The 26,039-nt window shown below is 36.8% G+C and overlaps 1 long non-coding RNA gene across 1 annotated transcript; it reads right to left on the bottom strand.

Moving 5' to 3' along the window:
• Positions 1 to 1,323: 1,323 nt before the first annotated feature.
• On the bottom strand, positions 1,324 to 25,838 carry LOC135307877 (uncharacterized). The gene is made up of 5 exons (XR_010368478.1): positions 20,039 to 25,838; positions 15,677 to 15,826; positions 13,996 to 14,256; positions 3,714 to 3,789; positions 1,324 to 2,825 (listed from the first exon to the last, which is right to left on the bottom strand). It is a non-coding gene; the product is annotated as an uncharacterized LOC135307877 (long non-coding RNA).
• Between the last annotated feature and the right edge of the window lie 201 nt (positions 25,839 to 26,039).

The following is a 26,039-nucleotide window of genomic DNA, read 5'->3' as shown; positions in this document are numbered from 1 at the left end:
AGATTTTTTTTTTTTTGATCCTGCAAGCACTTTTGCAAAAGCATCATACTCAAGTTCACCTGCAGCACTTATATAGTGTATGCAGAAAACCTATTTTCTGTACTAATCTTCAGTTCTGTCTTTAAAACAGGCATTTTTCCAAATATCCTGAGAATGTTTTTCAGAAGTCAGTTTGAAAATGTAACCATATGTATGCTTTCACCTAGTGATATTTTCTTAGTGAACTGACAAAAATAAGTTTTAGCTAATGTCACACAGCTAAGTCAGAATAGCTGCCAAGCAATGAGCTGGATGGACTGTATTCTGCCTCCAGAATTAACCACAGAGCTGATTATTAGCAAGATGAAGTGTCTGCAGTCTTCAGTGGCAGTAGGCAATGAATGACAGGGAGCAGAGGGGAAATGGGCTCATTTGCAGGTAGCTGAATGCACTCTGTTACTGTACTGGCATGTGTAGCCTGAGAGAATAAATGAGACATTGATAGAATGACACCTAGCAGAGCTGCCAGCCTGTCATTTTTACTTTTTTCTGATCATAATTTCACCAGGTTAACAAGATAAATGTAAACCACAGAAACTTCAGTTGCACTGAGTGAAGAAGAGGTCATATGTTAGAACACTGAAGCTTTGTTATTGACGCTGCTTAAAAAGGCAAAACTAACCTTGCACTTGTATTTCATCAGCCCTATAGGCTTATACATATATTTATTTTAATTTTATTCTTATTTGTGTATACATGTCGGTATAAGTAATACAAGGAAAATATTTCAACTAAGCCTGTCTTCACCTGTCTCTGATTTGCACCTTCTTTTAACTCTAATTTTGTGAGGGCTGCCTAAAGGAGTCAATTGTCTGATGGCATGCATTGTCCAAGGATTTCTTTTCAAATATGGGCACTTTTAAGAGATCTTAATAATCTGAAATATTCATGAGCAGGAAAATGTGGAAAACTTTCTGCTGTTATCAATGAATTGGTTTTCAAAGTGTAAATGAAAAAAAAATATGTTTTTTCAATCTTTACCAATGCCTTTTTTGTTTCATATAGGAACACTTTATTAATAGTATCCTAAAGATACGAGATATATGACACATGCTGGGCTAAAAATATTTTTATTCAGTACTGAATTCTTTACCATCTTAGTTCACACATTTGTCTATAACTAGTAGCAAATTTCATGTAAAATATGCATATTGGGATGAAACAGTGATAAAACTATATGATGTTTTAACTTTAATTTTTTCATGGAAAAGTCATTATGTTTACAGGTAGGATTTAAATATGCCAAAACCCCTATATTTAGTGAGGAAGAATACACTGACATTTTAATGAATAATGTAATGGTGGCTGCTGGGAGAGCTAGCACTGTTTATGTTAGACAATGTTTCTCTTCTTCACTTTATGGAATAGAAATCTGCATTTCCTTGCATGATGATATTTTTGAAGGTTTTCTGCCTCATTATTTTTTAGTTTTCATTTGGTTTATGGTCTGGTTTTTATCTTGGTTATGGTTTTTTTAGTGATTTAATTCCTGTATATTGAATTTAGGATGTAGCAAAAGGGCCACCTAGCTATATATACCTTCCCATTGCTAATGTCAGGAGCAGAGAGAAGAGTATCCCAGTATCTTTCTATTGCTTTGTTCACTGCCTGTTATGCCTTGTAAAGGCTGACCTAGAACAGAGACTAGACAAAGTTAAAGCAGGTATTTATTAAAAAGCTTCAATGGATACACCTTGGGTAGTACAAGACCCCAGCCAGGGCTACACCCAGGATGAACCAAAATGGTCACAAAATGGACAACCAGTCATGAGACACTTTTATAAGTTCTGGTCCATTAGCATATTGGAGTTAATTGTCCAATTATAGCTTTAGCTTATGAAGTCCCACCCTTCTTGTTTTTCTCTCTTCAGTCTACGTTGTTTATGCTCTTGGGCCTGAGATTTGGTCCAGTTGTCCTTGGTCCCCAGCTAGAAAAGGAATTTTTTTTTCTACCTACTCTGTGAAGAGAGCTTACCATCCCTTAATATGAAGCTCAGAACTACACACTAAAGCAGTACAGAATCTGAAAAACATAAAAGCTAAAACCTAAGGCATCACCAGAAGGAAGCAGATGTATACTTATCTCTAAGAGAGACATTTGTCAAAAAAACATGCCTTGAAATTATCTCGTTTTTGCTAGGCAAATATTTTCCATAGACACTGGAAGACACCTGGATTAGACAGGTGTAGAGAGGTTCAGACAGCCTAAAGTAGTTCAACAGCTCTTTCAATAAAAAGGCTGTATCTGATGAATGTGAATATTGTTTCCAGTGCCAACAGGTCTCTCTTTACAAATTAATTAGCTCTACAATTACAAAATAACTAATTTCACTAAGAATCCATTTTAGCTGTGTGACCCTTTCAGAAAGCAGAGTAGATTCTCTGGGACTAGTGCTAGATAATTGTTTGTCCAATATGAGCCACAAATCACTTTCTTAGATCTCAATCTTGTAATTTTCACAAGTCAGGGGTCTGTTGCTGGCTCTCACTTTAGATGGCTGTGGGTTCATATCACCTCACTATTTACGGATTAAATAACATTTAGGTGGTGATGCTTCAAAGTGAGAGGTTTGGTTTCAGATTGTTCTTCCCAGAGTTCTCTTTTAGATGCAAGCTGCCCATTTAACTGTCTGAAAGCTGTATCACTGCACAGCTATGTCTCAGTGAAATGACAAGCTGTTGGCTAGCATTTCTCAAAAAATATGTGCAGAGGAATGAAGATGGATAGCATATTCTTCTGTTTCCTTATTTTACTCTGTTCAGAACTTCATCTGTTTCATCAGGACCTGACAAAAGTGATGACAGAAACTTGATTAATGCAGGCAGCAGCCTCAACACGGTTCAAGCAATGATGCTGTTTGTACCCAGATGTCAGCAGAGATGGGCTGGTGTGGGACAGGATGTGCACAGCTCTGGTGAGGGCAGCAGCAGCTGCTGTGTGTGCACTCCCAGCACAACAGGGAGCAGTGCTAGCAACTGCTATTAGCATACAACTCATCTTCCTCACTGCTAGCATGAGGTCAAAACTGCAATCTAGCCCCAAATTACTGTTTGATAGGTTGTACACTCCAAAATGACATGATCCTGCTCTGCTTCAGCAGCAGCATATTTCTGTCTAAAGACCAGCTGCAGCCTCACCGCTGTGTTTATACACACCCACTAGCTGACATGTGCTTTTCAGTGCATGCCAACTAATGAAAACAGGCTTTAATTTAGAAAAAAAATAATTTTTTGGTTTGTTTTTTCTTGTTGGTTATGTTTTTTAAAGGTAATGTTCTAAAAATTGAGAGATGTAAGGCACCCCTCTGGGCAACCAAACCACTACACGAAAGACTTTCAAGGCAGGACAAGACTGCTTTTCTTTGCCTTGAGGACTGAAGTACAGCAGAAGCACAGCTTGGGAAAATGGGAGACTCAGGTGTGCAAAGGTAGAAGCATGATTTAACAGTCACATCAGAAGATACTCAGAAACAAAGGGATCCTTATCAACCTCTGTTTGGTTAATTGGAGTGTTATCACATCTGACTGTCTTCAATGAAGAGGGAAAAAAGAAAAAACAACAAAGAAACCCCCAGAAGCTGGTCATTATCCCTTGAAAATATTTTTCTCATCTATTAAGCCAATAATTATCTTTAGTTCATTCTGCAAGGTTTCAAAATAGTTTTTCAAAATACCTGATACATATTCCAGGCCCCTGCTTTTCCTTCTATACTTGACCATCACTGATGCAAGCAGCAAAACGTGGGACACCTGGTAAAGAGCAACATAGAATTTACTGTCAGTCCAAAGTAAGACGAAAAAAATATTTTCTGCATGTCCTCTTGAGGAATATTAAGAGGGAATTTAATGAAGTAAATTACTTCACTGGTATAATAACTGTCTTAAGACAAAGTACTGAAGAAAGCAATGCATGACATGTAACAGTAACAAAAGAGAGGACAGAAACATCCTTTAGCTCCTCAAAATCTATAGATTTTTAACACAGCCTCTTTTTAAACACAATATAATGGATTAGGACTCAGAGTGTTCATAAGAAGTTAACAGAGCTAGGTATTTCCATCCTGTTAACAAAAAGGGACTGGACACTCAGTGTTGCTAGGCAGTATTGCAATATTCACATCTAGAAATTACAAATGAATTAAAGTCTAGAAAGTCTTCCAGTTCGTTTTTGCATTAAAGAAAAAAATGTACTCTCTAGTATTTATGAGAGTTTTATTTGGCCTATTTCAACTGTTTGACTTCTGTAAATATGCTGAAATTCTTTTTTTTACTTTTTTAATTCTTAGTAAAGATAAATCTTTTTCACTGCATTCCATTTTACATGTTTACATTTTCATTCCTGACAGACAACAGACTCTGATTCTAACACCCTTTATATATTTATCGCTGGGTAGCATGTTGTTTGTCTCAAACCTTCTTCCCCTGTGCAATTTCTATATGTATTCCTTTCATTTTCTTAAAACATCCATTTCTAAAAGTTTTTCTGTCTCTAAAGAAAATCAGGATTAATCAAGGTGCTTTTCAAGCTGTAGTACATAAAAATGCAAGCCCACTCACATCATTGCAAATTGCGTACCAGCCTAAGGTGTATATTGGTTATTTTTCAAAAATAACCTAGTTTTTTGTTCTTAGGATATTAGTCTTCCTCTTTATCATTTTGCTGGCCTTTCAGAAAAATCAAACTGTCAAATCCTCATATCAAAATGCTAGGACTCAGAACAGAGGGAGAAAAATATCCCTCAGTACTACTCAGTCCCAAAATATTTTTGATTTATATTTTATTCAGATCAAGTCAGAAATAATTTAAGCAATATTTTATGATTAACTTAGAAAATATTCTCAAGATCTGAGGCCTTATATGATAAACATTGATGCTGAAATTGTTTGACAATCACCAGCTTCAAAAAGTAGAGCTAAATAGGGTGACACTGGGATAACCCCAGCTGTTCTGCTACTTCTAAGATAAAATGATATATTACAATAAAATATACAGCTACATTTACAATTCTTTCTGAGAAAATGAGCATTAATTCACTACTGAAGAAATTCCACTGACTTTTTTGTCTGTGCAGCCTTGTGTGCTTTCTGAAAGAGTGCCACTAGAAATCCAAAAAGATCCTGTTACTTAAATATTTCATCACAAGTTATTTGTTATAGATATGACAGTTTTCATAGTTAGCACAGCAAGCTATCTCATCCAGCAGCACTAAAATGTCCCTTTCTAGAACACACTATCCTCAAGTGTGAAAGATTTTAAGTAAAACTTGCAGGATGCAGACACAGAGTCACAGGTGCTTTATACTAGCAGCACTCTGTCCTCCACCCTTAGGTCTGGCTTTTCATTAAAAGCTTCCTGTTTCTAGTTTTTACTTTTTTAAGTAATTGTTTTAGTAGTTCCCTCTGCTTTAAGTTGGTTGAGAGGAGTCAAATACAGGTGTTGTCTGTGTATTTGACAGGGAGCAAGTTCTGAGGGCCTGCCAGGGAACCACATCCTGGCTATGGTCTCAGGCAGACTCCTGAGCTTTAAGGGAAGCCTCAGGGCTCAGCTCAGTATTTGGTCAATTTAGGAAATACTTGCATCTCCTAAACTTTCAACAGCATGACACAATTCACTTGGAATTTGAGAGAGTAGTGAGACTTCCTCTTTAGATGAAGCATCCCACACTGGGCAAAGCTTTAAATAGATTACCAGGTTTAGATAGGGTGTTCCCGTGGCTATTGGTCAGGTATGATAAATCCTGTCTTTGTATCTCTCCATGAGACAAATACAGCTAGTGAATTTTTCTCTCTGTGTTAGTCTTTGTTTAATCTGAGATGTTAACATTGCACATTTTTGACTTTGAAAGATTCTAAACAGTTTTGAAGTTTCAGGCTGCAGTCGTAAAATAGAGTGTTCTAAAGCTGACGCTCATTCTTTTGATAACAGATGAGTCAGAGAAGAACTTAGACATGGGCTTCTTGCCTGTAAATTTATATTAATAGAACTTCCTTGTTTGAGAAAATCGTTCATAACTTAAAAAAAAAATACTGGCCCAGATGAAGTAAACACTCTTAGGTGCCCGGATGTGGCTAGTTTTAGAAAGAAAAGGTATTGATATTAGAGATTGTTTAGCTCAGCAGTGTATCAGAACGGCTACAATGAACAGTGCAGCATTTCAGGATGCATTTTAGTGCTTGTTCCTGGCAAATGGCATGGAAAAAATTCTTGTAGAATGTAAAAAGATACAACAAGGTACTTTGGATTTTCAGATATACTATATTGTGTAGTAGTAAGTTGCACAATTATAACTTGTAGTTTGGCTATAATATTTTCACAATTAAAGAAAAAATAAAATATCCTCTTAGGAATTGTGAGCTATCTAATTACAACTAAAACAGATAAAAAATGTCTATGCCTAAATTGCTATTTTATTTTCATACAGATCAAATTTTTAAAGGTAAAATTTTTAAAGAAGGTCTGACCCTTGGCTGGCATAGAGGCCCTCAATGAAGGTGTGAAATACAATACTTTTATAGATGTATATTTTGCCAAAACACTGAGGCAGGTTTACAATTGTGTGGATGGGTTTATCCCCATGCATCACTGAAATTGCTGGGACTGTGACTTGAAACACTGGAAGGGCTGGCCATTAAACATAAGAAAGAGGAAAAGGAGATAAATATGTGATCAATCATATTTATAATAATATACTTCCTTATATTGCTAATTGTTTATTACATATTTTAAAAATAAAAAGTCCTAATGTTTGTTCTTCCTTTTCCTATTTTTAAAATAGAAATTAATACTCTAAAATTCCTGCAATTTTATGATTTGTAAAATCTCCACTGGAAATCCTAAAAACACAGGAAGGTCCTAAATAGTAAATCCCAAGGACTCTACTGAACTACATTTCTATAACTGAAACAGGAAAAAGTTCCCATTGATTTTTACCTTAAACTTTTCCAGCAAAAGAGGAGAAGACATAAAAATACTGGCAGTAAGGAAACTGGTTATAATCCTTTCAGTGGAGACTTATTACCTATACTCTACTACATATTACATGTAGTAATTCCCAAACACATATAGAGAAAAACATCAAAACCTGGGGACAGGAAGAGCCAGGAAAACAGAAATGTGGTTATCTTCATTTGTTTCCTTACAGATTATGTAACTCATTTGCTATGCAAAAGTACTCCATGTCTCCCCCACACACACCAATGTGCCATCAAATTTTGGAACTTTTCTCTTTATGATTAATAACATAAAATAGATTAATTTTTCTTTTACATGGAAATGTCCATAATTTAAAGTCAAACTTGAAGGGATAAACGCTACAAAGATGCTTGGCTTAGAATCTATGAAGTTCCGTGTAATGAAAGCTATTTGATAAACAACTGCTGAGTCACAGAAAATTATGTAAATTATATACAGAAGGAATGTGCAAGATCAAACAGCCCATCTCTTGGCTGTTACATGACTGTTTTTTACACTCTAGTAAAGGCCACTTTGTTATCATCAAAAAGAGGAGTTAATGTAGTCTGACTCCCCCTACTACAGATTTTTCTATTTAAGTGGATATAATAGCCATGCTTAAAATTTTGCTATTTCAGGTTAACTCCAAAACAACTAGCATCCCCCTACATGCTTACCCCAATTAAATATAGCTTAAATGGGCATCTTCATGGCATAGCATATACCTTTTCTGAAGATCCTGGGATTTTACAGCATTAGAACCAAAAATACCTAAAATAAGATAGTCTAAATTAAAAGCATCAATGCTGTTATTTTAAAAATATTTAATTGTCTTTAAGTATACCTTATGAAAAAATAAAACATGAATTAGCATCTAAGAAGGATGAATTGAAATATACCTGCTTCTCAATGTCATCTTATCTTTTTTCATTTCTTCCCCCCCAATCTGCGGCTTTAACAGCTCTGAACCTCCTGATAAACTGAATTCACACCTTTTTCTCCTTTTTCTCTGCAGGCCTCTCTCTGTTGTTTCTTGGGGGCAAGACCCTCATTCCTCCACCAATGACTGGCTCATTTATTTTTAGATACTTCTGCTGTTAACACCAGCAGGTGCTGACAGCTGGGAAAATCGATGCTAACTTCTTGTTTCTTTCTTTGTATCTTAGTCTGTTGGCCATTGGCATAGATCGTGGTGTTGTTGGGCTACAACAAGGACTGTCCTAAATGGCACATTGCAGTAGATTTGCATGAATAACAGTAACAAGCAGTGAAGGCTCACAAATGGCTTTGTTTGCTAATTTGTAATGTGGAGGTCAGATATAATGGAATCTGACCTCCGAGGGTAAGTGGAATTGCCCATATGCTGTTCCCAGATCCAGAAACAAAAGCTCTACACATAAAGTGAAACTATTGTTAGACCACTGTTACATGGAGAACACTTGATTCTTTATGTCTTTGTTTGTTCTGTAAGCCATTTTCTCAAAACTTGGTTACACTGGTGCAAGTTGCAACCAAGATCTGCTCTGACTTGGAACCTCTGTCTCAACTGAGATTTTAAAATAGAAAATAACAAAAAAAAAGGGACAAAGTTGTTAGAGGAATTTCTACAGACCAGCTTTGGGAAAATACTTTTTAGTTTGGATTGATATTAATTGAAACCCTATTACTCAAAGCATAGACAGCTAGTTGCAGTTTGTAGAATTGTTTATAGAATTTGAACATCAGAGGACATAGTCAGTGACATAACTGTAATTATCAAAGCGTATCAATACTGAGGAATAGAAGATTTCAATCTACTTAGCACCAAAGTGGACTGAGAGACACTTAAAATTCAGAACAAATCTAAAGATTTTTTTGGATTTTCAAAAATTTGTGGATTTGCTGGTGAACTGCACTGAATTTATAGTTTTTGATTTGCTGATAGAAGAAAAAAGGTTCATTTTAATTCATTGCCTTTAAGATATCTTGAAATAGGTGACATTTTTTTCAAGAATTTTTGGTTTAACCTAAAGATTTTATTCTAAATTTTGTTAAGAATCACCAGTTATAAAAAATTAAGTTTGAATATCAAGGCTTGTAAGATTCCATATTTATATTGTAACTTGGTTGATTAAGTCCTTATTTTTCCTGTATAAGTGAAATAGAATAACATTTTGTTTATCATCTGTATGATTATATAGATTAGATCTTTGATTTAATATAATAAATTCAGATATCTCTTGTTTCACATGGATAGTGTTGGACTTTATTTTGTACATTACTATTACAAAGATTTTTCCATGGTCTTTGACTTAGCTTTTTCTATTACATTTGTTAAGGTATGTGGACATTCCTTTTCTTTCCTGTTTTCTTACAGAGAATGTAGATTGGACAGAGAGAGAGGACTTCTCTAGTCTCTTCAACATTTAGATCCCACAATATGAAAGCTGATTTTTCTGAGAAGCTTTTAAATTTACTTTGAATTTATGGATAAATCCTTTGGATTTAAGGATAACAACAGGGAAGCTTACCTCTGTTTAATATGTTAAATATGACTGGGCAAATTTTGGCTATTAGCATCCTATTTGATACTGACATTAAATAAATCAGTGTTTAATAATGGAAATGGTACCTGGACCACAGGCACTGATTCCCTTGGCAAGGTTTTCCAGCAGGTACTTGAGCACTTGCATCATAGTGAGGGGTGTGACACACAGTATGAATTTGCTGTCCTTTTTATTAAAGTTGCACCATGGTGCTGAGAGGCAGGTGAGGGACATGAGTTATTTCACACATGCAGAATGAAAAACAAGCTGGTTAGAGGCAGAAGACTGGCTCATGCTCTAGCTTGGACTGAATGGGACTTTGGCTGCTTCTCTGCCACCCCAAACAGGCCTACAGGAGCCATGGAGGTGTTATGACTTGAGCCTTTTTCCTGTTGCTGTTTTTCACTTCTTCCAGGGCAATATTTTTATAAGTACCTTCAAATGAGAGCGAGTCTGAGTGGTTATCCTGACTTTCCCTGTGTCTGAATTTCAGGTGTTGAACATCTGTGCATCCTTCCCCTTGTCTTCACCTGAGGTTGGAGATGCTCAGAGATGCCTCCAAATCTGGTCACAAGTACTATCCAAATTCCAAGCTGTTCATGCCCAAACTGAGGAGTCCTTTATCAAGTACCATGCTTTCACTACTCATGTGAGACCTGCAGAGCTGACACCACCAATGGCTGTTCTCCTCAGATCTGTTCACTGATCACTGATCTGTTCACTTGTGCGCCACTGACCCCCTTGTGCATCAGACACCAGCTTGTTCTTGCTTTCATCAAAGGGAACACTGAAACATCATGTTGGATGTAGGTGCACACGTTTTGGCAGTTTTGGGGGGCTGCAGGGGTAGCCTCTGTGAGAACACAACATGAGCAACCCCACACCACACACAGTTGCAGCTGGCTGCAGCCCACCCATGACAGGGCACAGCTCAGCCCCACAGCCATGACAGTGGCTCCTCCACGAAAGTGTGTTTAAGGAAAGATTAAAAATGCTGTACAGCAGCTGTGTGAGAGAGAAGAGGAAATGTGAGAGAAAGAGTCCTGCAGACACAAAGATCAGAAAAGGAGGGGAAGAGGTGTCCCAGGTGCCGGGTCAGATTCCCTGCAGTCCAAGAATACCATGGTGATGCAGATTGTCCCCCTGCAGCCTGTGGATAATGTCCCCCATCAGAAAACAGCCATACCCTGAAGGATGCTGAGAGATCCCACACAGAAGCAGACTCCTGGCAGGAACTGCATCCTGGGTAGGGGACCCATGATGGAGTAATATCTTTCTGAAGATTGGAGAGGACCCATGCTGCAGAAGCTCCTGAAGGACTATGTCACATGGGAGGGAACCCATGCTGGAACAGGGAAAGAGTGGGAGGAAGGAGGAGCAGCAGAGGAGCTGTCATGGACTGATCCCCCCTCTGGCAACAGGGGAGGATTTAGAGGAATGAGGAGTCAAGGAGTTGAGCCTGGGAAGAAGGGGGAAGGGGTAGGGGTAGATGTTTTTCATTTTGTCTTTCTTACTCAACATTCTACTCTATTGTTATAAGGCAATAAAAGAAATTGATAATAACCAAGTTGTGTCTATTTTGCTCATAGCAGTAATTGGTGAGCAATCTCCTGGTGTTTTCCTCAGCCCATGAACTTTTTAATCTAATTTTCTCTTCCTGTCCTCTCTCCAGGAGAGGGGGTGAGAAAGGAGCTGATGGGCACGGAGCAGCTTGCCAAGGTCAAGCCACCACAGCAGTCAGAGAAGTCTGTATCCACAGTAACTCATTAACTTTCATTTAAGAACTATTTTTTGCAGGAATGCTGGATATTACTTTGCCACTGTAGTTTTCTTTTGGAGTACCACAGTGCTAGCATTCTCTGTGTATGTTGTACAAGATCTTATCCCATAGATCCAGGCATGGCTTATGGTTCTAGATATAAGGTAACTTCTGTGCTAAGATACATGCCTTCTGAAGAAATATGCAGCTTCTAGGTGCACATATTTCTGATGCTTTTTTCACATTACCTGAAAGTAGAACATACTTTCAAAATATGAACATTATTTCAGTAATTTGCATCCTTTGTAATGTGTAGAACTTCTTAACCCAGACCTATGATTACAGCAAAAGTCGCATGCAGAGCTTAAATGGGCTTTTAGATATCAAAAAATACAGGAAGCTTTTTGGTAGCTTCCGAACATTAAAGTCATTACCAAAAGGATGCTTGGATGAAACTGTGGGTTTTCTGAATATGGAGAATTGCAAATTCTGTAAAAGACTTTTCTTCCTTGTATATGTGATCCTAAGGAGCAAAGAGAATTGCTTTATTTGTTTCAATATTTATTATCACCCAATTTATATAAAGAAAAACACAAAGGTGCTGAAAATTTCAGTTTGTGGCAGAAATTTTCAAGAAAATATGTGATGTGAGTAGAAGGATTAAACATTTACATAATGTCTTTGATAAAGGACAAACATAGTACAGACATGTTACTTAAATTACTTATACAAATTTTCAGAAGAAAAAAACATGGTGTTGTGTTTTCAACACTGTAGGAAATACAGAGGTACAGGATTTCTCCTCTCTAACTGATGGTTCCTGTCTTAAAATTCTTCCAAAGCTGTATCCTCACTTTGTGCCTTAGGCCCTTTATCAGTGGGGCAAACAATAAGTTGAGAAAGCTTCTTCAGCAAAAGAACAATTTTCTCTGACAATTTTAAAGAAGCCATGAGAAGTTCTGTTTAAAAAAAAACCACTATGAAATGGTCATCTGATAAATAGAGAGAGCAAATGGCCTCTGGGTAGCTGGAGATTACCAACTCAGCCAAGACTTCTTTCCTCTTCTGTGGTACCAATGATTTCATACTTGTGTCTGATGTTAATGTTCCTCCTCACTTTCATTTTTACACTGATGGGCTTTCTCCAGATGCCACTCCTCACAGTGCTTAATGCAACATGATGGTCTCTGAGATGAAAAACTGCTCTGCAGTGATCATTGCCATGCAATGAGGAAATACTGTGACAAGCTCCCCAGGGACTGAACAAAGAAACTCACTCTGTAAGAGCATCATCTAGCAGAAAGTGACCTCTGCCAGAAAGCAGACTGAGGATGTTGGTTTATCTTCTTTTCATTTCTATCTTGACAGCAGGTGGAAAAGAAAATATTTATAACTACAAATATGATTTTTAACATGGTCAGATAACAATGCACCTAAAATCTTAATATTACCATTTTAGCAACGAAAACAGCATCCTTTTCAAACAGATAGGAAAAATGCACAACTTTGCAAAGTTTCCCGGCTACAAGATTTTGTGATAATATTTTACAGTTTTGCAGAATCAGCTCTCTTTTGCTATATATTTCTTTAAGTTGGATGATATAAATTAATTTGGGAAAAACGTAGACTCCTTCTAAAGACTTAAGAACTGCTCTGACCAAAAGCTGAAAGAAATCTGTTGTGAGGAAAGCAGGTATAGCTATTTAGAAATTAGAGAGCTGAATACCTTGTATCTATATTTGATTCTGTGCTTCTAGACAGTTAAAAAATATCCAAACCTGATGCCTACTCTGTGAAACTTTTCCCACAGTTTTGTAAGAACTGGCAAGGTCACAGCCTGAGGTAACGTGGTTGCCAGATGTCACACCATTAGTTACAGTTTTAGACAGAATAGGTATAAGTAGGGAGAAACGAGACTTAAAATAACTTTCTTGTAATGTTTTTTCTGCCAATGCTCTTCAACAATGTAAGTACTATTTCTTATTTCATAGTGTTAGGTGTGTCTCATTATTTTTATTTAATAGAAATTAAGTATTTAACTCAATAAATTTAACTCAGAAAAACTGTAGGCTATTTATCCCATACAAACTGTGTTTTTAATTACCAAGCTTTTCACAAAAAAAAAGCCTTTGACCACATCAGATCCTACCAGTGACCTATGATTTCTTTGAACTGAATATTTGTGCAATTACTTTCAGATATATTTGTTATCCATTTCACTTTAATATAATCGGTTCCAAAAAAAGCTTTTTTTTTTTTTCCAGGCAAGGGCAATAATTTTTTCAGAACACCTCTCTTACCTTTGAAAGTCATTTTTGATACTGGGATGCGCATAAATCATTGCCTCACTTTATTGGCTTTTGATGTATGTTTTCTACAGGTCATTCTTCACAGAATGAATGCTATATATCTTTAGTAGTGGTTAGTTGTTCTGAAACTTTCAGAGAAACTGGAAAATTGCAATTCAATTTCTATACTTTTGCTTTTGTTCAGCATGTCTCTCCTGGACTGTGCATTCTTATTTCTCAAACAAGGTTTAATATAGGGAACTAGTTTATCTGATAAATGTTTTCTAAAAGTTACTTTTCATTGTAAAACACAGTTATACTTACTAAAAGGAGTAGATCAGGTTTTCTTCTCTAAGAAAATTAATGATGCAGCAAGAAGAAAATAACTTGCACAGAGAAATTAACATATGTGGGAAATATATATGTCTGTACCTGTACTGTGTTTGCAAAGAAATGATGTTCTTTAGAGTGCTGTATCCAACTCAGTGTGTGTATCTGCATACACAGGGAGGGGATAAAACTCCCATCCAACAGTATCACAGTGTACAGCTACTGTTTCCTTCTGTTTGGCAGCAGAACGGTGGAGGCCAAGGTCCGACACATTTCACAACGTGGCCGGTGCTGTTATGTCAGTAGGCTTAGGAAAATACACAAACTGCCTGGTATGGAACTAATGCAGCAGAAAATGCTGGGCTGGAAAGAAAATATGTAAATCATTATAGCTGATCACCAAAACCACATCCAGCCATCAATGTTTAATACAGGAAAGCCTATAAAAACATCAATTTCTCTTCCAACATGCCCTCCAAATCATCCTTAACCAGACAAATGAGAAACTTCTAACAGCAGGAACAATAAAAGTTGTGGTGTTATTGAACAGTAAATCTGAACTTTGAAATAAGGAAATGAGCAAGACTGACTCCATAACGTTTAAAACTATTAAATACTATTGTTCCTTGATGTGTTCAAGTCTGGTAAACTATACTTAATAATATCATTCACCCTTAAATAGAGCAGCCTCATTAAAAACTCAAGTCAAAATAATAAACAAATTGCTACATTGCAAAAAATAGAGAATAAGAGACTAGTCTTGTAAATAGATTGACCAGTGTCATGATGAGGAAAGTAGACCATGTAAGAGATCCTAGCAGACCACTACATGTAAGTAAATAGTTATTCTATGCCTGTTTTCATATGGTGTTCATTAGAAAAACAAAAGAACTGCCTCCAGCAGTTTTTCCTTAGAAACAGACAATACAGCTTTTGTCTTTTGAATCTGCGTAAGAGAGTTACAGACTGGAGAAAACATCCAAGTTTCCCCTTTGAATTAATGATATCTAAAAATAAGAAGAATGAAATATGTTTTGATTATCAGATGAATGTTAAAGTCTAAGTAATGTTCAATTAAATTTCTTTGAGAAAAATGACCCTTTTAGGATGCGTTGCCTATTTGCTTAGGGCAATCTTGCTAAGAGAACTAACAGTGAATTATCATATACCAATTAAACTTTGATATGAAGAGTGTCCTTAGAGAGCAGTTGAGAACTCTCTGCATATAAATAGTCACAATATGGTATGGAAGAATCTAGTTACTCACAGGGTAGTGATATGTAAAGCAGTATGAATTGCTACAGAGAAATAAAGTCACCATAGTGATTATCTTGTGTGCCAGTAACCTGAAAGTTTTCATGGCAAAGCATACTTTCACTTTCTGTTGCACCAGTGAGTAATTAGTAAATGATTGGCTAGAAACAGACTTTCTGGTAGTACCAATCACTGTAATTTCACTGAAATTAATCCTTTTTTTTTCATCAAAGATCAGCCACAAGTAGACTGGAAAATCTGAAATCACTGAGCATTCCCAGGAGAATCTTCATCTGGCATAAATTGAGTCATCCACAGTAATTACTTTGATATTTATGAATGAGGTCCCTTCTAGAATCTTTGTATGACTTTTCTTGTAAATATTTTAGGGCTCTTAACTGAAGATAAGTTCAAGAACCAGAACAACAGTCAGCTGAAAAAATACTCTGAAAAGCTGTCTGCTGCTGCTTCAGTCCTACTGAATTTTGGTCAAAGCACAAAGCTTCCACTCATCCTCTGGTTGTCTTACCTATTCACATTGTAGTATCAGTAAATCAGGGGTTTCATGCACTCATGCACTAAAGATGTGGTTTTAGCTCACACCAACCTGGTGTGACTATGGACTTTTGGGGTACAGTGGTCCTGCACTTTCCTTTTCCTTCTCAACCTTGAATTTGACCTAGGAAATACATCGTTATGAGCTGGATCAGCTTGTTGAACTGTTGAAAAACTATCCCATCTCCTTCCCTGATAGGCTCTGAGTATGGATAAAGGATTGATCTGATCCTGCAGCAGCAGCATAATCTTATTATGTGCAAGGGAAGTATCAGGGACACACTACCTGGAGTGGAGGATGAAGAGATGTTTGTGGATTTGACTGATTGAAATATATTTGACAAATCACACCCAGCATTCTAACTAGTTTCAAAATTACAGCCTTGCTTATGGGTCTTGGATTTGCATTACACAAAATATGGATTGGGCTGGAAGTTAAATTAACCACATCTTCTGAAGTGTGCCCTCCTCCCAGCCTGACAAGTGCAAGCTCAAGAAGGTGCTGCAGACTCTACACCCCAGAGTCCACCATACAGACACAGTTACAGCAGTATTTTTGTAAAATAAAAAAAAACCAAAAACATTTCATTTCACTTAAACAGATAATCCTAAAATTCTGCCTTCATCACTAACTGAAATCTGAAAATTTTCCCCTCCCTGACTGCCATACATGTTACATATCAGACACAGAGCTTTCCTCGGTATTCAGTAAGACTGCAAAAAAATTGCAGAAAATTACTAGCCTGGGTTTTGATAATGAAGACTAAAAAGAGAGAAATGTGGTCAATTGCCAAACATCTTAATGACACATGAGTCTCACCAAATTAACTGAACTTTTTTTGCATCTCAAGTTTCCCTGCTAAGCAAAATTGTATTAATGTAATAGTACTGTTCTAAAAAAGCTCTTGATTGAGATTAAATATACTTAAAAGAAAACGTGGTGATAATAAGTATATTAAATCCCATTGGATTAATGGGCAATTTTTCACTTACAGTGTTGAACCTGAATGCTGTGGACAAAAAACCAGAATTGTACAATATGTATTCATTGATATGAGTAAAATAAAGAATGAACAACAGCCAACAATAACTTGAGGTAGTGATCAATAATATTAAAACAGCTCACAAAATTTTAAAGTATTAAATAGACCACTTTTACAAGAGCAATTTTGAGAGATTTCCTCTTCTAATACAACAAAAATAATCACTTCTGTTTATATTAATTTGTTTTTGATGTTTCATTTAGCTAATTTTGGTTTTTAATTTTGTTTTAATAACAGAAAAGAGAAGTAGTGCGACTTCTGAATCTCAAGCTGAAAAGTTTTAAAGTGAAATCCCAATTATTTTGTCTTCATATTGCTACAGGAATTATTTAGCATTCAGTAGTACATATAAAACTGCCATTCTAGTTAGCATTTAAACAAGGAGTGAGGAAGCCACAGTCATGCTGAAGTGAGCAACAATCTTGCTAAGGATTCACATGAAATAAAGACTTGGTTTCAAATTTTTACCTATAAAAAATTAAATTCTGATTGATATGTAAAGATCTATCTTATCTACATATGAAAATTGCTCCCACTAGGTATATACTTACATGTTACCAGTATTTAAGCTTTTCTTATTTTTATGAAAAATAGTTATAATTATAAAAAAGGTAGTATTCTATATTTGTCAATGTGTTCTGTAACTTCTTAATATTAGTGCTAAACAATATGTTCTTAAATATCTTTGTTTTGCTTTTTTTTTTTTTCAGATGAGAAAAATAGAAATTTTATTATTTTTCCTATATGGTAAAATGGCCTTTCTGGGTGTGAAAATAGTGTGTTTGCATAGAACTTTTTGTAGCCATTGAATACAATTTAAAACAATATTTCTCAATTCATGCACTTCACTTTTGCTAAGTATCCTTCAGCTTTACAATGATTAATATTTTCCATGTGCCTATCAACATATTTATAAAACCAAGACCATGTTTTATTTACAGCAAAGAAATTATAGAGATGAGTCATAAAAGAAATTCTGCATTAAGAAAATCCTAACAGAGCAAGAGAGGATGATTTTTCAAAGGCATGAAGATCCATGAGGCACCTAACTGATGTATCTAAGTGCCCTTCACGTCTTTGAAAATCTGCCCTGAGTGCATGCTATTTAGTAGAATGTCATTTCTTCCATCAAAGCATTTTCTTTTCTGCAGCAAAATTTGATAGCCAGCTAAAATCTGATTTTTACCCACAAAAGAGACCATGTGTGTGTATTCACTATCGTGAGCATATTTAGCAAACATATTAACCTCCTTTTTTCCCCTAAAAGAATAGCCTTATTTGTCAGTTTCAGCTGAAATAATTCAATCCTGGAGTTTAGGATTGTATAATTCTTTGTGGTCGGTTTACTGATGTTGATTTTTGTCATGTAGTAAGATGCACATTAAAGTATACTACATATGCAGTGGAAAGAAGATGCTGCAGTGTTATTTACATCAGTAATAATTTCCAGCTTTTGAAGAGCATACTGCATATTCAGTGCTGCTCTTTTCTTTTAGAAAGTTCCTGCATGAAAGGAAACTGTGATACGATCTTCAGCATGTCGAAGTCACTGATTCCTTCTTTCAATTATTTTCCAAAAGATGCCTCCAGTTACATTAACCTAGAACAGAATATTATGACTAAAAAGTTTTGCTACGCCATAATCAACAATAACAAAATTTACTGCTTCATAAATAAAAAGCAGTGAAATCCTTAAGGGATCCAAAAAGTTTTTGTGGAAAACAAGGATTATACGAAAGATCATACACTTAGTGCAACTCTGTCTTGGGTCACTAAGTAGCAGGCAGATCAGCTGACAGAGTATTTCCTGACTGTTTTACATACTGAAAACAACCTAGACACCCAATCATCGTATGAGAATTTTTCACTTTTTCTGAATCTTATTCTTATATTTTTCAAATGTTCAGTGTGCTTTATGTGATGAATTTGACAAACTTACTTCCGTAAAATAACCTAAATTTAATCAACTAGCTCACTATGGTCTACACTTGCATAGACATCTTCATAAATATTCTTGGGATGTTTTTGAAAATGATATGTAGAGGCACAATAGGCTGTTTCCTAATGTACACAATGCCATTTCAGGATTTCACAGTGATCTGACTTAGGACCGAGGTCTACAGAAAATGCCTAGTACAGCAAGGGGCTTTTCCACCCTGCATTGCCAATCAGCTTCACCTCTACTGAGAGATCAGCACATATGTAAAGAACTGTAATTGAAAACTCTGACTTCATTGAGAAAGTAGTTTGCAGGTACAACGGAGCTCTTAACATCAGTATTTTACCTGTTGCAATTACAGAAGTAATAAATGTGTTGTGCCAAATTGTAGAGGTTGGTACTGTTGACTTCTTCCTGAGAGATAAAATTACTCATTTTTGAGAACAAACATCTTTAAATGTGCATGTTTACAGTGCATCTAGAAACAAGTTCACCAATTATGTCTTTTGAGCTATCCACTTCAGAAAGCAACTCATTCCATATTGGCTGTGTAACAGATGTCAGTTATTGATCGTTTTAATTTGCAGCTAATGAAGACCATGTTTGAACTTGTGACCTAAATGTGAGAAGTTCCATATGTACCTCTGTAAGCCATCTAGACTTAAACATTGTTTCCTCAACAATAGTAATTTTTTTTCCAGAATGCTGTGAATTTTATTGCTTGACTGATACAGCCCAAAGTCTTCTTCTTTTAAAATTTATTGTACTTTGCTTTATAAATAAAAAAGGGATTAAAATTATTTAGAAACTATGTCAAAACTAGCAGCTGCAGGTACACCCTCTGATGATAAGACCTTGAGAAACAAGAATTTCAGAGTCATTCTTGACCTAACTAAGACTGCAAGAATAAGCACTGAGAAATGAGAATACTGGAGGAGCCATGGATCTAGGTGAATTCAGAGGGAGTTCAGAAATCAAGGGAAACCGCTCGTGGCCTCACAGGCAGAGTTTACAGTGTTGGGATAAATGTGGATCTCTTCTGTGAACTGGAAGGGAAGGACAATCAAGACTCAACAAGAACTGCTCAGCTGGTATTGTGAAATGACTTCCTGCAACCCTTCCTCCATTTTAGGGGCAGACTTGTTTATTTGTTGTTTTTTAATATGCTTCTGCCCATGAACTGAGTATTTATTGCGCTTTTATGCATGTTTTTAAAAGGATATTCTTAAGAGTAGGACGGAAAAGAACCCTTTTGACCTTCTTTTTCATAACTAAGGAAATGGCTGCAACACTTAAAGCCAAAAGGAACAATTAGTAGTTACACAGCAAGTGGAACATTAATTTCAAGGCACACCTGCTACTAGTGTTTTCAGACATTTTCAAATTTGTCATAATCTTCTGTTGTGAGCATTCTGAGCCAGCATCTACACTTTGCGTCCTTTTATATGGTTTAATGAAGTATGATGATGTCAACAAACTTTTATATTTAGATTTTTCAATAAAATTCTAGCTACAGCTATTCTTAGTCCTCATATAACTCTAACAGGAGCGGGCTGAAGAAAAAATGCAAAAATAATATTACCTCATAAGTTTTAAAAAATATTTATGCCTGTAAAAGGAAAGAGTAAGTCATCCTCTAAATATTTTTCCCTTTTTTATTCCTTCCTCTATTTCCCCTTAAAGATGACAAAATAAACAACAGCTTGTTTTCCTTTTAAGTAGTCCTGCTTAAGAACAATAAACTGAAAAATAAAATTGCTTATTTTTAAATTACCAGTTTTAGATTTGAAAATTTTGGGGCTCATATTTGTCATGAACTCTACTCTGAAAAAGCAGTACAAGTGCAACATTTTCTGGACCAGTTTCACTTCTTCAAAAACAGAAACCAGAAAACTGAGCAACACACACCCTTGTCACAATCTCAGTCAAATCCCACAAATCTCATTTGATCCTCCAGACCTATGGCAAAACCATGATCCAAAGCTCAGAATGTTTAAGTATAGTAAAGTGATATTTGAATTTGTTCTGATTTGTCTTTGGCATTTGCTTTCCAAAATGATTGTCTCTGGGTGTACTCTTTAGGCCAGCTGTGAATACTGAAGTAAAGCCTAAAAAGCCAAGCTGCATTGTAAAGAACAATTAAGGCATTGAATATAATAAATCTGGCTACAGGGGAGAATATAATGTTCCAAACATCATTATTTTTTCTTAAAAAAAAAAAGGAATTACACCAATTGCCATAAAAATGGATACATACATTCTTACTGGATACATGCTTTACATTTTAACAGAAGAAACACTACAAGTTGAAGAAGGAAGCCTCTGCGAAGTTTCTGCTTGACTGTTATAAGAGAAATACACGACTGTGGCTTTTTATATATATTATTCTGATGAAGTAGTATGGGCAAGCAGATGAAACAATGCATATGTGCACCAATGCATTGGCTTTGAGAGTATGGCCTTCATATATAGTCTTTGTTAGCTGTGTCCTGCTCCAGGGCAAAGTCCTCAGGGCTGAGTTTCAGACTGTCTGTGTCATCAGTGATTACACAGATGAGGTCTGAGCTGGGACGAGTTCTCCACCTTGCCTTTTGTTCTGAATCTCCACATCTACATGACTCAATGCAGATTACAAGTGACTGTACAGGCAATATGGGCAATCAATGAATAAGATACATCGACTAACCTCACTGTATAGAGCTATTTGCAGCTAGCTATAGTCATGTTTTTCTATGCATCTTTGTCAAGAAGCAAAGTGGTATTTTATTTCTCTGACATTAGCAGGAATCAATTTTTGAGGCTCAATTTACCCGACCATTCTGGTTTTGGTACATAAAAAATTAAAACGTCCCCTCCCTTTCTCCTTTACTCAACAGATTAGAAATTAGTCCCCTTGTGCTGTTACTAGAGGTGTCATTTTGTTTTCTACTGTAATATAATTGTTGGAAAACTTTGAAAGTAAAAGTAAATATTGAGCTGCACTCTTGCTATAAAAATTAACAAACACTATCATCAGCAGAAAGCTTTGTAGTGGATGTAAGAATCTTAATTTCAGAAGTGCTCATCAATAATTTTGAAGTATATTTCATCTTAAATTGACATTAAAGAGGTGGGAGTGGCACTCAAAATTGGTGTATTTTGAAAAACACCCAAGTAAGTAAGGACTTGGTTTTTATCCATAATTATAAGAGATATAGCATATCATGTCATAACCACAGCATGAAGCAGAAGCAATAGCAGTACTCTGATTAAAATGTAGCACATCATTTTTATGTATGATAGTTCTTTAGTAGCTGTAAGAGATCTTAATGCCATCTACACCTTTAATTTCATCAGTGTCAGTAAATAATGCCAATTTAACTCCAATCTGAGACAAAAGGTTTGTCTGTGTGAAAGAACTTCCTGTATGCTTCACCTCATTTTGGTGGGGTTATTTTTGTAACAATACTATTAAACTGGGTGGAAGGGGAAGGCTCTCCAAAATTAGGGAAAAAAAAACCCCAAAACACATAAATTAACTTTTATAATAGAAATGGAATTTATCAACAGAAAATTTGAAAGAACCTAAAACAAAATGAAGTGTTACAAACAACACACAATGTCTAGAAACCTTATATGATGATGTGATATATAAGTACTTCTAAAAAATACTAGAACATAGGAATATAAATATACAATATTATCTAAAAACACAAATAAAGGAATACATAAATTTACATAATAAAAAAAAAGTACAAGAATTAAAAAAAAACCAGAAAATTAGGCCACAGTTACAAAAATGACCAGCAATTTAGTGATTTTGGATATATGGCTTTCCTTAAAAGCATACATTTTTTCAAGGCCATCTGAACACTTACAATCTAAAACATCAAGTTCCTAAGTTCCTGTAAAGCATTAGGATAATTTAAACATTTTGGTAAAATGACAACAAATTCTCCTTCTGAAATATACTGAACAGAACAGGAAAGTAAGGCATTTGGGTCCTTAAAATAAAATCACACTTACATGCCTGCAAGAACAATAAGACAAAGGCACTAACCCCCCACCACAATTCAGGCCAAAGAGCCAGGGCCAGGGAAGTTGTTACAAGGTGATGATAACCTATGCCAGGCAGGTAGGTAGCAATAAGAAAGAAATAGATATAATGGACATAACTATTAGCTTTGTTGTAAATAAACACTCATAATTTAGGTTTCTGACCTGTCCCTCTGAACTACAGTTTTGTATATACACAGTTTGATCTCAAAAATAATGAAATCATTATTTCATTATACTTTCATGATTTCATTATACTTTTAAGTATAATGAGAAAAAAGGCATGAGCATATCAAAATAGAGAACACGTCAACATGCAACACCAAAATCATTAAAACTGGGTGCAGAAAACTGATTTTAGAAGTCCCCAAATATAGGAAATCAGATAGGAAAAAATTGGATTTTCTATTGCTAAAACCAAATTTCTAATTCTTGTCATTTGAAAAAAAGTTAGCAACTGTGAGGCAAGTCTGATAGGTCATACATACAGAGAATATCGAAACAAGATGCCTGAGTGTACAAACAGCTCAATTTTGTTCAATGCATGTTTTTAAGCCAAGAAAAACTTATCTGAGTGATCCCACTTGCATTCTCCTTCTCTGCCATCCAAGACGCAACATAGTAGGACACTTACGTGAATTCAGACTTGGTGATAAACTGTTGCTTTCACTGGGATACAGCTGCCTGCTGCCACATTTTGATGGGAAAAAGTCTATCCTAAACCTGAAGCTGTATTTTAAGGGTGAGACAAGCCGAGAGCACACTGGTAGCCTATGGAAAAGAATGAGATATGAGAAATGAGGCATCAGTTCTTTATGTCACAATTTATTGTTAGGAAAATTAATCTCAAGAGATTTTGCCACCTGAGCTGGCTTAGAGAGGACCAATGAGGCCTGGAGCCACCATGAAGAAAGTGAGGGGTGTGCATGGGCAGGAGGAGGGAAGGAGATGGAGAGAAAATGAGAAAGGTGAGTGCTTAGGGTAGTGATGCTAATTTAAACCATATTGGACATCATCCCTACTGAAAAGAATCTTAAGGTATGGAAGACATGGGGAAAAAAGCTACCAAATGTTTTGCATTACTTTTCTTCAAACTTCCTGTTGTCTATCAGTCCCATTTCTCCAAAAATCTAAGTCCTTGACTCACAAGACTGACAAGGGGGCAGTTTCATACACATGGAAACCTTTGGTCAACACATGGGCTGGAAAACCTCATCATCCAGACTCAACAGTTTTTTTAATAGTTTGGGAGACTGTAGAATAAGATTTCTAAGATGATTTAAAGCATGCATCTCATATGCAATGTAGATGACTGCAAAGATTGCCTATGGTAAAAGCTCTCTGAAAGAAAAATGAAGGAAAAACATTTTAAGCCCAGTTGGCTTCTTCACATACTGCTGCCATTGTCCTGCAGCTGCTGCTGAAAAGTGAATACTAAAGCAGCTTAATACTACATATATGTGTCAAGCACGAATTCCAGCAGGATCCTGAAAATAATTATTTGCTCAAATGCTTGTATCGCAAGGAAAAGGAGGCCCGAGAAGAAGGTAAGAACATACACACACATACATGAAGAAGAACATTCTCCATCAATGCCTTTCTCGCTGTCTCTTACTCCCTTTTTTAACTAGGTTGCTAAACTTACAACAGTTCATCTAGGAGGAGAAGAAACCCTCTACAGTGTAAAAATAAAAAAAAAAACATTTTATTACTTGTTTAATTTTCTTTCTTTCATTGAACACCACTGCCAACCTAGAAAACAATTTGTATTTTTCATATCAACAATTCAATAATATTGGTTTTACAAACAAAATTTAAAACCCATAAGGTTTCTTGTGATCCACTTGAAGTGATTCTTAGCTTTGTTATACCACCGATAACATATAATCATAATTGTAAAACAAACAGTTCTAATCTGAAACACTTAATAAAAACGTAAATCATTCTATTTATAAATGAAAAAAACAAACTTTATATTTGGGAAAAAAAAAATTCTTTCTGCAACTCTGATTAGAGTCAGCATCTCCTGAAATGGTCCTGGCCTGCCAGAAACTGAGGTTGATCAGACACATAAGGAAGCATACGACCCTTGGATGAGATTCAAGGAAAGTATCTAACTCTCTATAAATGCCTGGTATATAAAAATGTGAATGAAATCAGGGCACACTCTGACCTCAAATAACCTAGGCAATTAAACAAGTCACTGACCTGAGCTCACAAACACCTCACATCTCATGGAATTCAAGCAGAATGTGCATGAATAGTCTCACAATCTTGAGTTTCAATGGGTACTTTTTAACCTTGAAGTCAGTTGTTTCATAGTAACTCATACTCTGACTGTCATGGGACTACATAGGTAAGCAAATGACGCTTATCTGTGCAAACCTTGTTGTTGATTTGCATCAGTTATATGCACCACAAGCAGGAAACGAAGGTAGTATTTTACTAGCTCCACATCAGTCAGCAAACACGACTTACGACAACTTTTAAGAGCCGTATAGTCCATAGATTTTAATCCTTCGCACCCTGCTAGTCACTTCCATCAGTCTCACACATCCTAAATTAAGAATTGTTTTCTTGCTCTCGAGTTAGCATTTTATTTTTAAAAAGAGACCGGAGAACAAGCAATCAAAGCAGTCTGCTTGGCTGAAGTTGCTGCAGCGCAGCTGATATGCCTGAAGTTTAGTGTCACTTTTCTCGAGGAGATCTTCGAAGCAGAGTTGAGCACAAAAGTAATGCCTGTTCTGGCGCGTCGCTTTCACGCCAGGAGAGGTGTGAGGGAAGGTGAAGCGGAGGAGAAATCACCTCCCTCCTTCTCCCTCTCCCTCTCCAGCGCAAGCGGGCCTGGCGGGGAGCGCCCATGGCCGGCGCCCCTCGGCGGGGCAGCGGGGGTGGCTGAGGGACCCCTCCGGCCGGGCGCCACCAGCGAAGGAATAGGGGAGGCAGCTCCCTGGGGACAGAAGGAATAGGGGAGGCAGCTCCCTGTGGACTTCGCTGATGAGCTGCTGTAGCCCAGCGGAGCGGTCACACACCGGAGCGCATGGGGGAGAGAGGAAAGGGCCGGGGCTAACAAAGCCAGACCGCCTCCCTGCCTCCATCCCAGCGCGGCTCCCGGCCGCCCCCCGCGGGTTTCCCGCGGCCGCCAAGCGGGAACGAGCCCGGGGCGAGGCGCCCGGACCCGAGTAAGGGAAGGGGCCCGGTTTCTGCGGGGCAGACGGGCCGCAGAGGGCTGGTGAAGTCCGCCGGGCGGCGGGGGCTGCGGGGCAGGCGGAGCACGGCGCGGCGATGCCCGCGGCCCTCCTGCCGCCGCCGGGCTGTGC

Source organism: Passer domesticus, chromosome 1 (assembly GCF_036417665.1).
Source record: "Passer domesticus isolate bPasDom1 chromosome 1, bPasDom1.hap1, whole genome shotgun sequence".
NCBI classification, from domain to species: Eukaryota; Metazoa; Chordata; class Aves; order Passeriformes; family Passeridae; genus Passer; species Passer domesticus.
This window is presented reverse-complemented; position numbering and strand designations above follow the sequence as displayed.